Genomic DNA, 8206 nt, shown 5'->3' with positions numbered 1-8206 from the left:
ATGCCTTTATCATCATATAATAATATGACCCACATAATCATGCATATAATCATATAATAGCACCGTAAATCAATTATGGCTCTCCCGACCTCCTAATCAAGGTTCTAAACCTTACTAGGAAATTTGGGTCGTTACAGTTATATGCTATGAGTGACATGTGGACATGCTAGTTGTGGTTGGTTGATGAGATTGGGAGGTGGTGTTGGCTGTTGTTATCATGCCTGATGTGCGGCGTCATTGATTGTAGGCATATTTCATTAATGCCTTGGCGATCAATTAGAATCCGCGTCAATAGGGCATAGGATGACAACTAGGGTCAGGACCCTGCACCTGCCCCACCGAATCAGCAACAACTATTTGTCGAGATGGAAGCTAGACTTCATCGAATAGAGGAAAAGCTTCGACAGTTGAGACAGTAGGCCTCTCCTCGATTATAGGTTCCACAGGCTGTGGCACCAATTCTTGCCTAGCCTGCTTTGGAAAATAGGTGGGAACCTTAGTATGAGAGGTTCAGGAAGTAGCATCCTCCAACCTTCGAGGGTGGTCCAGACCCACTGCAGGCAGAGTAGTGGATGAACATGATTTCTTCCATTGTTGATTTTATGAGGGTGGAAGGGAATGATAGAGTTGCCTGCGCTAGCTACATGTTGAGAGAAGATGCCCACATCTAGTGGGATGTTGAGTCTTAGATAAGGAATGTTGCGGTCATGACTTGAGAAGAATTTGGAAACATATTCAATGAGAAGTATTATAGTGTCCCAATCCGAGTTGCAAAGGTTAATGAGTTTACAAAACTGAACTCGTTGACGGTTACTGAGTATACTTTAAATTTTGACCGGTTAGCAAAGTTTGTGTCGGAGTTGGTGCCTACTGACATGGCACAGAGGGATAGACTTGTGCTGGGATTGAATGTGATGATCTCCTGTGACGTCAAGATAACTCTAGATACGGGAACTACCACTTATGCATAGGTAGTGGAGAAGGCCCTTACAGTTGAGGGGGTTGAGGATAAGATTTGGTGAGAATGCGCTACTAGGCGCAATGCTCGGAGGACGGTGCCTCTGTTTACTGGCCACGGGGTGCTTTCAGTGGGTGTCAGGGTGGGGGAGAAAACTGGAGGAGTTTTCTAGTGTGTCCTTGGTGTAGACAACAACATCAGGGAGAGTGCAAGATGAGGGCCTCCTTTAATTGTGGGAGCATTAGTCATTTGATGAAGGACTACCCACAAGCCAGGAAGGAAGAGTCGTAATAGAGCAACAGTCTCACTCTTGCCAAAGTATTTACCTTGACCCAAACTGAGGCTGAGGCTAGTCTCTTGATCGTGATAGGTCATATTTCTAGTGTTGGTTCTTCTTTTACTACATTGATTGACTCAGGGGATACTCATTCATTTGTATCTACTAGAGTGATAGATCATCCGTGTAGCCCTAGTGATTTGTATACTAGGGGATTTTGGACTTTGTTGCATACTGGGGAGTGGGTAGTCTCTAGGACATGGGTTAGAGCATTGCCAGTAGAGATAGATAGTAGGGAGTTGTCTTTGGACTTGATTAAGTTAGCGATGGATGACTTTGATATGATCCTAGGGATGGATTCGTTATCAAAGTATGGGATGACGATTGAGTGTAAGCGCAGGATGGTGACCTTTGAACCAGAAGGGGACGTACCCTTTCTATTCGTGGGGAAAGTGAGTGGGCCGCGAGTACCTATGATTTCAGCACTGAAGGCTAGAGACCTAATGCAAGAGGGATGCATAGGATTCCTACCAAACATTGTGGATACTTCTAGAATTATTTCGGTTTGACTGGATTAGACCAGATTAGTATGTGAGTTTCCTAATTTGTTCCCCACAGACTTGGCAGGGTTGCCACCACACTGAGATATCGAGATCGTCTTTGAATTGGTCCCAGGGGCAGAGCCAGTATCTACGATACCTAATAGAATGGCTCCAGCAGAGTTAAAGGAACTGAAGATTTAGTTTCATGAGTTACTGGATTTGGGATTCATTAGACTGAGTTTTTCGCCCAGGGGTGCTCCAGTGTTGTTCGTCAAGAAGAAGGATGGATCCTTAACGATGTGTATTGACTAAAGAGAATTGAACAAGTTGACCATGATGAGTAAGTACCCACTGCCTAGGATCGACGACTTGTTTGACAAACTACAGGGGAAGACATTGTTCTCTAAGATCGATCTTCGATCAGGCGACCACCAGTTAAGAATTAAAGAGGAGGACATACCAAAGACTGCTTTCCGCACGAGGTATTGACTCTATGAATTCTTGGTTATGTCCTTTGGATTAAGCAATGCCCAGCAGCCTTTATGGACATGATGAATAGGGAATTCAAGGATTATTTGGACAATTTTGTAATCGTATTGATTGATGAAATATTGGTGTACTCCCAATCAGAGATAGAGCAGGAACAACATCTACACCTGGTACTACAGTGGATGAGATAGCATAAGTTATATTCTAAGTTCAACAAGTGTGAGTTTTGGCTACCCCAAGTAACATTTTTGGGTCACATTGTCAGTAAGGAGGGGATTCTGGTTGACCTAAGTATGATTGAGGTAGTGAGAGATTGGCCCAGGCCGAGCAGTGTACCAGAAGTTAGGAGCTTTTTGGAATTCCCAGGGTACAATCAGCGGTTCATTGAGGGATTCTCTAGAATAGCCACACCATTGACCAAACTGACGCGTAAGAAGACTAAGTATGTGTGGATAGACATGTGTGAGAACAGTTTCAAGGAGTTGAAGCAGGGACTGATCACCGCTCTAGTGTTGAGTCTGTCGTCAGATAGTGAAAAGTTTGTAGTCTACTTGATTCTTCGAGACAGGGTTTGGGGTATGTATTGATGCATGCCAGAAATGTAATAGCCTACTTGTCGAGACAGTTGAAGGAGTATGAGTAGAGGTATCCCACAAATGATTTGGAACTGGCAGCGGTGGTATTTGCACTTAAGGTTTGGAGACATTATTTGTATGGTGAGAAGTGTGAATGTGGTGGTCGACGCACTGAGTCAGAAGGGCCCAAGACAGCTATACAATTCGAGGTAGATATCAGATAGATTAGCTAAAATGATTACTAGATCAGGTATTGAGTTGCTAGTTGGACAGCTATCCAACATCACACTTCAGTCCACACTCCATGAGAGGATCAAGGAAGCACAGGGGAAGGATCCCTAGTTGAGGGAATACACAGAGGCCATCTTAGCCAGAGCGGCTAAGGACTTTTCTATTTTAGAGATGAGTTTGTTGAGATATAAAGGTCGGATTCGCATTTCGATGGACTCTGGTATTCGGCAAGAGATTTTAGATGAGTCTCATACCACTCCCTATTCTTTACAGCTAGGTACGATGAAGATGTACCAAGATTTTAGAACATTTTATTGGTGGTTGGGAATGAAGAGGGATGTGTTTGATTATATTGCCAAATGTTTGACTTGTCAGCAAGTAAAGGCTGAACATCTGAGGCCAGTAGGGTTTCTGCAGCCTGTAGGGATTCTGGAATGGAAATGGGAGGATATCCCCATGGATTTGTGGTTGGGTTCTCGAAGACTGTGGGATAGCATGATTAAGTGTGGGTGATTGTGGATAGGTACACCAAGTCATCCCACTTTTTTCCTATTAAGACAACTTAGACGGTGGAGCAGTACGCTGAATTGTATGTGAAGGAAATTGTGTGTCTTCATGGGGCTCCGAAGTCGATAGTATCTGACAGGGACCCCACCTTCACCCCCAAGTTTTGGGAGAGCCTGCAGAAGGCTATGGGCACACAATTGTGGTTTAGAACCACTTATCATCCTCAAATGGATGGACAGTCCAAGAGGAAGATTCAGATACTGAAGGATATATTGCGAGCCTGCGTGCAGGATTTTGGGGTATCTCAGAGTAAGTATCTCCCCATGATTGAGTTTTCGTACAATAGAAGTTATCAGGCGACTATCAGAGTGGCTCTATATAAGATGCTTTATGGGAGGAAGTGTCGATCACCCATAATCGGCAAAAGAGTTATTCAGACTTGAGATGCAGGAGCGTAGAGTTTCAAGTCGGTGAACACGTGTTCCTTAGAGTTTCTCCTTTGAGAGGGGTGAAACAATTTGGATTAAGGGGAAAGTTGAGCCCTAGGTTTGTTGGCCCCTTTGAGACTCTGGAACGGGTTGGAGAGGTAGCTTACAGATTGGCGATGCCTCCAGCTCTATCAGGGGTTCACAATGTGCTTCACGTATCCATGCTCCGAAAATATGTGTCATATTCTACGCATGTGCTGAGTTATGAGAACATGGATCTGGATCAAGATTTATCGTATGAAGAGAAGCTGGTTCAGATTTTAGACTGAATGGATAAAGTCTTGCAGAGCAAGACCATCGCCTTAGTGAATATGTTGTGAAGGAACAACAAAATAAAAGAGGTGACTTGGGAACTTGAGACAGATATGCGGGATCACTATCCCCAGTTATTCAGGTAAATTTCGAGGAAAAGATTTCTGTAAGGAGGGGATAGTTGTAGCGTCCCAAATTTGTTAATAAGGCTTGGGGCCTTGATTAGCATGTCGGGAGGGAAATAATTGATTTAATTATGCTAATATGTGAATCTAATGATTATATGACTAGAGACGCATCTTTAGGTGAATTAAATATGCATGTGGGCTCCATTAGGCTATTAGGGGCATATTTGTAATTTTAGCTCGTTGAGGGCATAAATGTGATATATGTGTATATTGTGATTGATACCATGGGTGAGTGGTGATATATTTTTGATGCACGATCTGAGATGGTCCTAGGGAGCAGTTTAGCTAAATAGTCACAACGTGGTCAAATACCCGGCTCGGGAGGAGCCTAAGGATATTTTTGGAATACAGTATGTGTTCAGGAATTATCGGGTAATGGGTAGTAATTTAGAAATTATTTGGGCATGACAGGGTTAAGTGGGGATTTATAGGAACACTCAAGGACTTAGTGGGATGTGGCAAATGGCGGGATTGCCCTTGGTTGCATTAAAGGATTGAGGATAGGCTTATGGGCAGTTTAGGCATTTTTGGACTTAGGCATCTAGGGTTACACTTAGCCACTACATTATTTTGGAAACCAAAAAGGAAACAAAACAAGCAATCCCACTGATTCGCTCTCTCACTCGGCTCCCTCTATCTCTCTTTGGTGCTTGAAGGCTTGAAGGATTTTTGAAGATTTTGACTATGAAACTAAAGGATTGGAGGCTTGAGGTGTTAAGGAATTTTCTCATGCCGAAACTAATACAGAGGTAAGGATTCTATACTGAATTTCTGAGTAGTTTGCTGAAGTTTTCGGTATGATGCCTAGGTTCTAGTTTGATTGAACTTAGGTGTTAAGCTTAGGTTGTGATGAGGTTTTGTTGAAGTTACTAAATGCCTGTATTAGTTTTGTTGCTTGGATATGACTCCTAGGCGGAATTCTAAGACTAAGGCTCGGAATTAGTGAGTTTTAGGGAGATTTGCTCGTGAAATGCATGGGAAATTTTGGGATTTGATCCTATTCATTGGGAGTCGCAGCCCGCTTGAACAATTAGGCCTGGAGGCCTCAGAAACTTGCGCAGGTGCAAGGTATAGCAAGCCGCGACCCATGTCCTTCAACAGAGGTGGGTTTTGCCTCTGACTTGGGCACGCCGAGACCCTTAAGGGGTTGGGCTGTGACTCAAATGTGAAATGTTTGCTATTTGAGGATTTTAAACTCGGGAATGCAATTGTTAAAGCTCGGGAAGGGTTCTACTACCCGCTTTAGTATAGTCCAAGGTTCTAGAGGCTAGATTAATATCCCGAAGTTATTTATTTGTTTAAGGTTTAATGGATGGTTATTATGAATGCGTTGTGATTAAGTTTCCAACGAAGCTTGGGTTAGAGCATTGTGCTTGGGATCGCGGTACTCAGATAGCCCAGGATACAGGTAAGAAAACTGTTGTACCTATAGTGTAGGGCACGAACCTATTGTTTGTGTTTCAGGGTGCATCCCTATTGTTTGTGCTTAATAAATTTGTGGATATCTATAATTTTTATGCTATGTTATGCATGTTTTTGAGAGAACGGCGAAGGCCGAGAACAACAGGAAGCCGGGGACGAAAAGTGGCTAAGATCGGCGTTGAGCATGGTGAGTGCAGGTCGTTAGATTGAGACCATCCTAGGATGTTGTATCCATGTGCTCTGTGAAGATCGCGAACCCAGGGCCTGGTGAAGCGCCTGGGACAGCATAGGCCGCTATGTGTTTAGCCCGTTGGCTATTTTGTTGTATGTTGTGGATTGTAATGTTATATGTTATATGTTGAGTTTTCTTGCTGGGCTTCGGCTGATGGGTGCTCAATGGTGCAGGTAAGGGCAAAGGAAATGTTGACCAATCATGAGTACGGAGAGTGTGGAACGATGGGTACATGTTCGGCGTACTTGGCTACCATGACCAGGGTTATTTTGGGGAAAGTACTGTAATGAACCGCTTTGTCGCTTAGGTCGACCTTAATTGTATTTTTGAGTTGTAATGGATTTTCTAATCAGTATTTTGGGATCCCAACTTTTTAACATTTTATGATTTCAATGAAAGTCCAATTTTTTATAATTAATGTCACTAAACAAGTTTTATTTCAGTGTAGTCACACCTTTAACTTAAAACCTGGATTAGCGAGCTAATGACACATTTTTAACACACTTAAGAATGGCTCTAAGGAAGTCGGGCATTACAAAACTAATCAAGTGGAATTGTTCTCTAACTGTAGTAACTCTATTCTAATGCATGAATAAAGGACAACCTCTTCTCTGTTTTGATCACTTTTGCAAACAAATTTTCTGGACATAAAAAGGACAAATTCGTGTGTGGGTGTATATGTGTGGACATAAACAATGATGTTGTAACATCCTGAATTTGCTATTAAGGCTGGGTGCCTGTATTACTGTTCCTGGAAGGCACAATTATATTTATATGTGGGATTAATCGAATAAATGTGTGACTACTTGGCATACAAGATTTATATGGTAATATGAATAATTATGCATGTTAATGTGTATTAAATATGCATGTGGGCCCATTCTTGTTATTGAGGGCATATTTGTAATTTTAACCCGTTGAGGGTATAAATGTAATTATGTGTGTTAAATGCCTGAGATCGAATTATGATGAGAATTTTCAAAACGGGGTTAAATACCACGCTCGGGGTTCCTAGGGGCATTTTGGGAAACATAGTGAGTACTCGGGATCTATCGGGTAATGGGCACTTATTTGGTGGTAATTTGGTATGTCGGGAATATTTGGGAATTTATAGTATTATTTGAGGATTAGCAAGAAATGTGGCTAATGACGTCTTTTTCCCTTGGAGGCATTATAGGGAAAGGGATAGACTTCACCCATGGACTATCTTACTTGCCTATAGGCCTTAGCAAGCCTAGAAACAACCAGAAACTAGAAGGAACAAACACTCTCAGCCGTTCTTTCTCTCTCACGGTTCCCTCCCTCTCTTGAGAATTAGTTGGGGTTTGAGGCTTTTTGAAGGAGTTGGGCTTAGGAAATTGAAGGCTGGAGCTAGGTTCATAATTTTTAAGGACGTAATTTTCAATTCTGCTCTAAATTCTATGTTTTAAATTCCATTTTCAATGCTCTTGAGCTTCAAAGCTCAAGGTAGAAATCTATGGTTTTGTGGGAATTTTTTGTTATGTTGTGGTGTTAAATGGTTGTTCTGAATGTATTGCTTGGGGTTTATAGGTCAATTTTAGATTTAGCCATTATTTAAGGTGAGTTTGGATGAGTTTAGCTCGGAAAAACTTAAGGGAAATGCTGGGGAATTCTGGGTGTTGGAGCTTGACCCTCTTCATCAGGCATCGCGACCCTTGTGCGTGGAAAGGCTTGGCGGTTATCTAAAACTTCCCAGGCACCATGATGAAGGTTTAGGCGCATCGCGACCTTTGTCCCTCAGGAATGTGCCTTAGCCCAAGCAGATGGGTCGGGACTCAAATTAAAGAAAATTGCCAAAACAGGTTTTTAAGCTCGAGAACTCAAATCTAAAGGCTCAGGAAGGATTCTATTTCCCAGTTTAGTGGAATTTGAGGTCCTAGAGACTATTATATTATTCTGAAACCTCTAATTGATTTAGGTTTAGATACTTGTTCATTATTACGTTGTCACTAGGTTATACTGCTAGGGCTCGGGGATAAGGATTGTGTTCAGGACTGCCATCCACCAGCTGCTTGGGATATGAG

Source organism: Humulus lupulus, chromosome 4 (assembly GCF_963169125.1).
Source record: "Humulus lupulus chromosome 4, drHumLupu1.1, whole genome shotgun sequence".
In the NCBI taxonomy this organism is placed as follows: Eukaryota; Viridiplantae; Streptophyta; class Magnoliopsida; order Rosales; family Cannabaceae; genus Humulus; species Humulus lupulus.
Note: the sequence above shows the minus strand (reverse complement) of the source record.